Source organism: Arachis hypogaea, chromosome 8 (genome assembly GCF_003086295.3).
Source record: "Arachis hypogaea cultivar Tifrunner chromosome 8, arahy.Tifrunner.gnm2.J5K5, whole genome shotgun sequence".
Lineage (NCBI taxonomy): Eukaryota > Viridiplantae > Streptophyta > Magnoliopsida > Fabales > Fabaceae > Arachis > Arachis hypogaea.
Window position 1 is genome coordinate 24,649,758 of NC_092043.1, and position 9,794 is coordinate 24,659,551.

The following is a 9,794-nucleotide window of genomic DNA, read 5'->3' on the forward strand; positions in this document are numbered from 1 at the left end:
AAGGTTCTCAGGATCATAAGCTTCTTCTTCAGATGAAGCGTCATTAGTACTGCTTGGTGCAGCTTGCATCCCAGATAGACTTTGAGAAATCATATTGACTTGCTGAGTCAATATTGTGTTCTGAGCCAATATGGCATTCAGAGTATCAATCTCAAGAACTCCTTTCTTCTGATTCGTCCCATTGTTCACAGGATTCCTTTCAGAAGTGTACATGAATTGGTTATTTGCAATCATTTCAATGAGTTCTTGAGCTTCTGCAGGCGTCTTCTTTAGATGAAGAGATCCTCCAGCAGAGCTATCCAATGACATCTTGGACAGTTCAGACAGACCATCATAGAAGATACCTATGATGCTCCATTCAGAAAGCATGTCAGAAGGACACTTTCTGATCAATTGTTTGTATCTTTCCCAAGCTTCATAGAGGGATTCACCTTCCTTCTGTCTGAAGGTTTGGACTTCCACTCTAAGCTTACTCAATTTTTGAGGTGGAAAAAACTTTGCCAAAAAGGCATTGACTAGCTTTTCCCAAGAGTTCAGGCTTTCTTTAGGTTGTGAGTCCAACCATATCCTAGCTCTGTCTCTTACAGCAAAAGAGAATAGCATAAGTCTGTAGACCTCAGGGTTAACCCCATTAGTCTTGACAGTGTCACAGATTTGCAAGAACTCAACTAAAAACTGATGAGGATCTTCCAATGGAAGTCCATGGAACTTGCAATTCTGTTGCATTAGAGAAACTAATTGAGGCTTAAGCTCAAAGTTGTTTGCTCCAATGGCAGGGATAGAGATGCTTCTCCCATAGAAGTTGGGAGTAGGTGCAGTAAAGTCACCCAGCACCTTCCTTGCATTGTTGGCATTGTTGTTGTTTTCGGTTGCCATGTCTTCTTCTTGTTTGAAGATTTCTGTTAGGTCCTCTACAGAGAGTAGTGCTTTAGCTTCTCTTAGCTTTTGCTTAAAGGTCCTTTCAGGTTCAGGGTCAGCCTCAACAAGAATGCTTTTGTCTTTGCTCCTGCTCATATGAAAGAGAAGAAAACAAGAAAATATGGAATCCTCTATGTCACAGTATAGAGATTCCTTGAGGTGTCAGAGGAATAGAAAGAAGAGGTAGAAGAATTTGAACTTATCAAGAAAGATAGAGTTCGAATTGTTCATTGAGGAGGAATATTAGTCCATAAATAAAAGGATGTAAGAAGAGGGGAAGAAATTTTCGAAAATTAGAGTGAATTAATAAAAAAAAGTAATTGATTTTCGAAAACTAAGATTGAAAAAAAATTAAGTGATTTTTGAAAAAGATTTTGAAATTAGAAATCAAAAAGATATGATTGAAAACTAAAAAAAATTGTGATAAAAAGATATGATTGAAAAGATATAGTTTTAAAAAGATATGATTGAGAAGATATGATTTGAAAAATAATTTAAAAAGATTTGATTTTAAAAATTAATGACTTGGATAACAAGAAAAGATATGATTCAAACATTAAACCTTTCTCAATAGAAAAGGCAACAGACTTGAAATGTTGAATCAAATCATTAATTGTTGGCAAGTATCTTTGAAAATGGAAAGAAATTGATTTTGAAAATATATGATTAAAAAGATATGATTTGAAAAAGATTTGATTTTAAAAAATTATGCAAACTTGAAAAAAAATTGAATTAAAAGCAAAATCTTCCCTCTTGTGCCATCCTGGCATTAAACGCCCAGAATGGTATCCATTCTGGCGTTTAACGCCCAAAACACTACTTTTTTGGGCGTTAAACGCCCAGCTAGGTACCCTGGCTGGCGTTTAAACGCTAGTTTTCCTTCCTTACTTGGTGTTTTGAACGCCCAGCTTTTTCTGTGTAATTCCTCTGCTGTATGTTCTGAATCTTCAATTCTCTGTATTACTGACTTGAAAAGACACAAATTAAAATATTTTTTGAATTTTTAATAATGAAGAATAATCAAAATGCAACTAAAATCAAATAAACAATGCATACAAGACACCAAACTTAGAAGTTTGTATACTACTGACACTAACAAATTGAGAATGCATATGAGAAACAACAAAACACTCAAGACAAGAGAATTTAAAGATCAGAACAAGGGAATCATCAAGAACAACTTGAAGATTAATGAAGACACATGCATGAATTCGAAAAATGCAAGAAAACCAGAAACATGCAATTGACACCAAACATAAAATGAGACACTAGACTCAACAAGAAACATAAAATATTTTTGGTTTTTATAATTTTGTAATTTTTTTGGTTTTTTTTTTGGATTTTTTTGAAAATTAAGTGGAAAAGGAAATAAAGATATCAAAATTCTTAATGAGAATTCCAGGAATCATGCAATGTTAGTCTAAAGCTTTAGTCTAAAGGAATTAGACATGGCTAGCCAAGCTTCTGCAGGACATTGCATTCAAGAGCTAAATTGATGAGAATCAATCAACTTTGGTGATGATAAGAACATCACCTTGAAACACTAGAATTCATTCTTAAGAACTCTAAAGAAAAATACCTAAGCTAAGCAACAAGATGAACCGTCAGTTGTCCAAACTCAAACAATCCCCGGCAACAGCGCCAAAAACTTGGTGCACGAAATTGTGATCATCAATGGTGCCATCAACATGGTACGCTCAATTGCAATCTCAATTCTTTATCACAACTTCGCACAACTAACCAGCAAGTGCACTGGGTCGTCCAAGTAATAAACCTTACGCGAGTAAGGGTCGATCCCACAGAGATTGTTGGTATGCAGCAAGCTATGGTTATCTTGTAAATCTCAGTCAGGCTGATTCAAATGGTTATGGGTGACTTATGAATAAAGCATAAAATAAAGATAGAGATACTTATGTAATTCATTGGTGAGAATTTCAGATAAGCGTATGGAGATGCTTTGTCCCTTCAGTCTCTCTGCTTTCCTACTGTCTTTATCCAATCCTTCTTACTCCTTTCCATGGCAAGATGTATGTTGGGCATCACCGTTGTTAGTGGCTACAGTCCCGTCCTCTCAGTGAAAATGTTCAACGCGCTCTGTCACAGCACGGCTAATCATCTGTCGATTCTCAATCAGGCTGGAATAGAATCCAGTGATTCTTTTGCGTCTGTCACTAACGCCCAGCCTTCAGGAGTTTGAAACTCGTCACAGTCATTCAATCCTTGAATCCTACTCAGAATACTACAGACAAGGTTTAGACCTTCCGGATTCTCTTGAATGCCGCCATCAATTCTAGCTTATACCACGAAGATTCCGATTAAGGGATCCAAGAGATATCCACTCAATCTAAGGTAGAACGGAGGTGGTTGTCAGGCACACGTTCATAGGTGAGAATAATGATGAGTGTCACAGATCATCACATTCATCAAGTTGAGGAACAAGTGATATCTTAGAGCAAGAACAAGCTGAATTGAATAGAAGAACAATAGTAATTGTATTAATACTCGAGGTACAGCAGAGCTCCACACCTTAATCTATGGTGTGTAGAAACTCCACCGTTGAAAATACATAAGAACAAGGTCTAGGCATGGCTGAATGGCCAGCCTCCCAAAGAGGGTTCAATCATAAAAACATGATCAAAAGATTCTAAGATTAAAAGATGAAAATACAATAGTAAAAGGTCCTATTTGTAGAAAACTAGTAGCCTAGGGTTTACAGAAATGAGTAAATGACATAAAAATCCACTTCCGGGCCCACTTGGTGTGTGCTTCGGCTGAGCATTGAAGATTTCATGTGTAGAGACTTTTCTTGGAGTTAAACGCCAGCTTTTGTGCCAGTTTGGGTGTTTAACTCCCATTCTTGTGCCAGTTCCGGCGTTTAACGCCGGGCAGTTTTGAGCTTATTTAGAACGCCGGTTTGGGCCATCAAATCTCGAGCAAGGTATAGACTATTATATATTGCTGGAAAGCCCAGGATGTCTACTTTCCGAAGCAGTTAAGAGCGCGCCAATTCGGCTTCTGTTGCTCCATAAAATCCACTTCGAGTGCAGGGAGGTCAGAATCCAACAGCATCTGCAATCCTTTTCAGCCTCTGAATCAGATTTTTGCTCAGATCCCTCAATTTCAGCCAGAATATACCTGAAATCACAAAAAAACACACAAACTCATAGTAAAGTCCAGAAAAGTGAATTTTAACTAAAAACTAATAAAAATATAATAAAAACTAACTAAAACAAACTAAAAACATACTAAAAACAACCCCAAAAAGCATATAAATTATCCGCTCATCAGTTTGCCAACTATGACTTGGTAAAAAAGTCAAACGGGAAGTGGCAGATGTGTACTGACTACACCGACGTCAACAAGACCTGCCCAAAAGATCCCTACCCACACCCGAACATAGATATTCTAGTGGATGCATCTTCCGGATACAAGTATCTCTCCTTCATGGACGCCTATTCAGGATACAACCAAATTCCAATGTATCCACCTAATTAAGAGAAAACCTCGTTCCTAACCCCAAAGGCAAACTATTGCTATATAGTTATGCCCTTCGTACTCAAGAACGCAGGAGCTACTTACCAAAGACTAATGAAGAAAGTCTTTGCTGACCATATCGGGAAACTCATGGAGGTTTACGTAGACAACATGCTGGTAAAAACACAAAGTGAGGAATCGCTGTTGTCTAACCTCAGCAAAGTGTTTGACACCATAAGAAAGCATGGAATACGACTCAATCCCGTAAAGTGCACGTTCGCAGTAGAGGCTGGCAAATTCTTGGGCTTTATACTCACACAAAGAGGAATCGACGCAGATAAATGCCGGGCTATACTTGACATGAAAAGCCCGAGCTGTGTCAAAGAGGTACAACAGCTCAACGGAAGACTGGCAGCCCTGTCTAGGTTTCTAGCTCGGTCAACCATAAGATCTCTCTCCTTTTACGCAACATTAAGGAAGGGTAAGAGGTTTGAATGGAAAATAGAGTGCGAGCAAGCGTTTCAAGATTTCAAAAAATTCTTGGGGCAACCACCTGTTCTTACCTGACCACAAGAAGGGGATGCACTCATATTATACCTCGCAGTAGGAAGTCAGGCAATAGCCTCACCACTAATTAGAGAAGATGAAAGTGGGCAACAACCCGTCTACTTCATCAGCAAGGCTCTACAAGGGGCCGAACTAAACTATCAAAAAATAGAAACGTTTGCCTACGCCCTCATACTCACTTCTCGACGACTTCGCCCATACTTCCAAGCTCACACCATCAAGGTTCGGATCAACCAGCCCATAAAAGGCATCCTACAGAAAATAGACATAGCTAGAAGCATCCTACAGTGGGTAGTCGAATTATCCAAATTTGATCTTTAATATGAAGCTCAGACAGCCATTAAGTCAGAATATCTGGTCGACTTCATTGCCGAGTACACTGACACCCCGAGAACTCCCATAAAATGGAATCTCTACGTGGACGGATCTTCAAACCAAACTGGGAGTGGCACAGGTGTAATAATAGAAAGTGATCAGGGAACCCAAATTGAGCTCTCACTAAAGTTTGAGTTCCCTGTTTCAAATAATCAAGCTGAATATGAGGCACTACTAGCTGGTTTGAGGCTGGCTAGAGAGGTAGGAGATCAAAAGCTTACCATCTTCAGTGATTCACAAATAGTAACCTCTCAAATAGAAGGGAGCTACCAAGCTAAGGATCCCACCATGAAGAGATATATGGACAAAACCAGATAATAACTCAGACAGCCAGAGAATATAAGGTCCGACATATACCTCAAGAACAAAATGCCTGAGCTGATGCCCTTTCAAAGCTAGCCAGCACCAAACTAGGGGACAACAATAGAAGCCTCATCCAAGAGACGTTATAAAGTCCATCGATCTTGGAGGAAGAAAAGGTCTTAGTCGTATCAGGTCAGGACCAAGGGTGGATGATTCCCATAATCAACTACCTCAAATCAGAGATACTTTCCACAGATAAAAAAGAGGTAAAAAGGCTAAAACGAGAGGCACAATACTACAGCATAGTGGGCGACATCTTATACAGAAGAGGAATCTCAACACCCCTCCTAAAATGTGTGCCCACCTCCAATACAAAGGAAGTATTGGGAGAAGTATACAGTGGTACGTGTGGCAACCATCTGGGGGCACGAGCTCTTTCTAAAAAGGTACTCCGAGCTAGTTTCTTCTGACCAACCTTACAAAAAGAAGCAACAATATTCATCAGAATATGCCCACCATGTCAGAAGCATGCTAATTTTCATATCGCTCCACCAGAGGAGCTCATTAGTGTTACGTCACCCTGGCCATTCGCAAAGTGGGATTTCGACCTCCTTGGACCCTTCTCCCAGGAGTCGGGACAAGTCAAATTTCTCATTGTAGGAATAGATTACTTCACAAAGTGGATTAAGGTAGAGCCCCTAGCTAATGCCACTGCCCAAAGAAGTCGGAAATTCCTATATAGAAACATGATCACAAGGTTTGGGGTCCCTTACTCCATTACCACGGATAATGGCATTCTGTTCACCGACACAGGTTTTAGAAAATTGGTAGCTGACTTATAAACCCATATTTGTGATATATTTTGTGCTTAGTTTGAGTGATTTATTCAATCCTTCACCCACTTATTCATATTAATTGCATGGTTTTACTTTTCCTTCCTTATTATGTGATGTATGTGAAAAACATGTTTCCTATGCTTTAAAATTAATTATTTTAATTATCTTTTATTGCCATTCAATGTCGTGATTCGTGTGTTGAGTAATTTCAGATATTCCAAGGCAGGAATGAGATAAAGGATGAAAAGGAAACATGCGAAAATGGAAGGGAAAGCTTGAAACGGAGTTGTTGAAGAAACTTGCAGCAACGCGACCGCATGGGCGATGTGGTCGCATGCCAGCGCGAAACGGCAGTGACGCGATCGCACGCCTTGAGAGAAACGCATATGACGCGGACGCATGAATGACGCGGCCGCGTGACATGGAAAACTCCAGATGACGCGACCGTGTGACCCACGCGGACGAGTGACAGAGGCCACGCACTAGAAATTGCAGAAAACGATCCCAGCATTTTTTGGAACCCTTTTCGGCCCAAATCTAAATTCAGAAGGCATAGACCAGAAGTTATAAAGTGGGGGAATGCATCCATTCATAATCATACTCTGATAATTCATGATTTTAGGATTAGATGTAGTTTTTAGAGAGAGAGGTTCTCTCCTCTCTCTTAGGATTTAGGATTAGGATTTTTAGAAATTAGGGATTTATCTCATCTTCACATCAGGTTCAATATTCCTTTATTTTGACTTTTCTTCTACTTTGAGATACTTTAATGCTTTTATTTGTATTTGATTTATGTTGCCCAATTGGATCGTGAACTTTTCCATGTTAGATTTTATTGCTTTGAATGTATGTTATTTGAGGTATTTCAGATATTGATGATTTTAATTTAGCTTTCTACATTCTTGGTTTTGTTTAAGAAATCAGTAACTCAAGAGTTATCTCAACTCAATATAATTGATAATTGTTATCTTTGCTAATTGAATTGAACATCAATAATCCCAACCTTTTCTTAGGAAATAAATAGGATTCGAAGATCAAACTAATTAGTCGCTTGACTTTCCTTTGCTTTAGTAATGGTCAACTAAGTAGAATTAAGATTCAACTTTCATTATTATTGATAAGGAAAACTAAGTCTGGACTTCCAATTTCTTATACATTGCCAAGAGTTTATTTTACAGTCATTTATTTATTTTATTTATCATACTTGTTCCTCATTCTCAAAACCCCCAATTTACAATCTCCATAACCAATAATAAGAACATACTTCCCTGCAGTTCCTTGAAAAGACGACCCGAGGTTTAAATACTCGGTTATCAATTTTAAAAGGGTTTGTTACTTGTGACAACCAAAACGTTTGCACGAAGGGATTTCTGTTGGTTTAGAATCTATATCTACAACGCGACTATTTTTATAAAATTCTTTACTAGCAAAAATCCTAACGTCACTGACCTAAAAAAAAGTACCAATTCACATCCGTAGAACACCCACAAGCCAACGGACAGGCAGAAGCTGCCAACAAAGTCATACTAGTTGGGTTAAAACAGAGACTACAGGACACAAAGGGAGCTTGGACTGAAGAGCTTTCACAAGTCCTATGGGCATATCGGATAACTCCGCACTCCACCACAGGAGAATCACCCTTTCAACTTGCCTACGGAATGGAGGCAATGATCCCAGAAGAGATTGAAAAAGGATCTCCCAGAATGATCATATACAATGAAGAGGCCAACTCCCAAATTCAAAGGGAAGAACTCGACCTACTTCCAGAGGTCCGAGAAAGAGCTTGTATTAGAGAGGAAGCGTTAAAATGTCGAATGGCTTCAAGGTATAATCAGAAGGTAGTCCAGCAAAATTTCACCAATAATGATCTCATCCTAATCCGAAATGACATCGGAGCAGGTCGATCAGGAGAAGGAAAACTAGTAGCTAACTGGAATGGACCTTACCGAGTCATAGAGGTACTGGGAAAAGGCTACTACAGGGTGTCTGACCTCGAGGGGCGAGAGCTACCAAGGTCATGGCATGCTTGTAAGCTAAGAAGTTACTATAGTTAAAAAGAAATAAAGATCCTTGGTCAAGGTACACTCTTTTTCCTGAAAAGGTTTTTTAACGAGGCGCCAGACCAAGATCTACAAAATTACCCAACTAAGAAGGGTAAGCACTCATATGTATATATTTTTGTCTATATTCCTATTTTCTACTTGAATAGAGTTTTTCAGATTCCCTAAAAAGTTTTCTACTAAAGACGCATTAATCTGATCGCAAAAATTCATCACCTAATAACAAAGAGGTCGGCAAGGTGAAAGCAATGAAAACAGATTAATGCAAGAAGTTATAAAAAGTAATCCATAAAAAGCAGCCTGACGAGGTCTGACTAAAAATGGACTACTAAAAATAACTTAGCTTGGACCGATAAGAGAAGTCGAACTAACAAAAACTTAGCTTGGACTGATAAGAGAAGTCTTGGAAAGAACCTTTCATTCGATGCTTCTGATTCAATTCCTAGACAACCAAGGAAGTATGCGCGAAGATAGGGTTAGCCCCTGCGGCAACCATTATCTGGGAATGATTATCCAGGAACTGGAAGATGGTTGGCATGATTTGGACCAATAAGAGAAGTCGGACCAACAAAAACTTAGCTTGGACCGATAAGAGAAGTCGGACTAACAAAAAATTTAGCTTGGACTGATAAGAGAATTCGGACCAACAAAAACTTAGCTTGGACCGATAAGAGAAGTCAGACCAACAGAAAAACTTATCCTGGACCGATAAGAGAAGTCGGAACAACAGAAAACTTAGCTTGGACCAACAAGAGAAGTCGGACCAACGAAGACTTAGCTTGGACCGATAAGAGAAGTCGGACCAACGAAAACTTAAGAAGACCCGACAGAGAAGTCGGACCAATAAAAGGATCACTAAAAAGTGTCCAAGACATCTCACAAGGGTGAAAGAAAGGCCAGGAAATACTTTGCTGAAAGTCGTGCAGATCGATGCAAGCGTGATCGCAGGACAAGAAAAAGCCAAAAAAGTTGAAGAAGCAACCTAAAGGCTCGAAGGTGTGCGCTAAAAGGGAAACAACTCTACCCAGAAAGTCACAATCCAAAAGTCAGGATCGTTCAAACAAACTAAAATGGTTCTATAAAGAACACTAGAAAGATGGTGGACGAGTCAACCCTTAGGATCACCTCGCCCAAAACTAGGAACGACCAAAAAGAGGTCGGATAGGAATGCACTGACCCTCTATAGACGCTCACAAGAGAGTGCAAAGGTATAATCAACATCTCAGAAAAGCATATTAAGAAAAATGAAGCATTAAAGACT

At 39.1% G+C, this 9,794-nt stretch overlaps 1 non-coding gene across 1 annotated transcript; it reads left to right on the forward strand.

Annotated features, from left to right (window-relative positions):
* Positions 1–363: 363 nt before the first annotated feature.
* LOC112708539 (small nucleolar RNA R71) lies at positions 364–471 on the forward strand. Its single transcript, XR_003156393.1, has one exon. It is a non-coding gene; the product is annotated as a small nucleolar RNA R71 (small nucleolar RNA).
* The last annotated feature ends 9,323 nt before the right edge of the window (positions 472–9,794 follow it).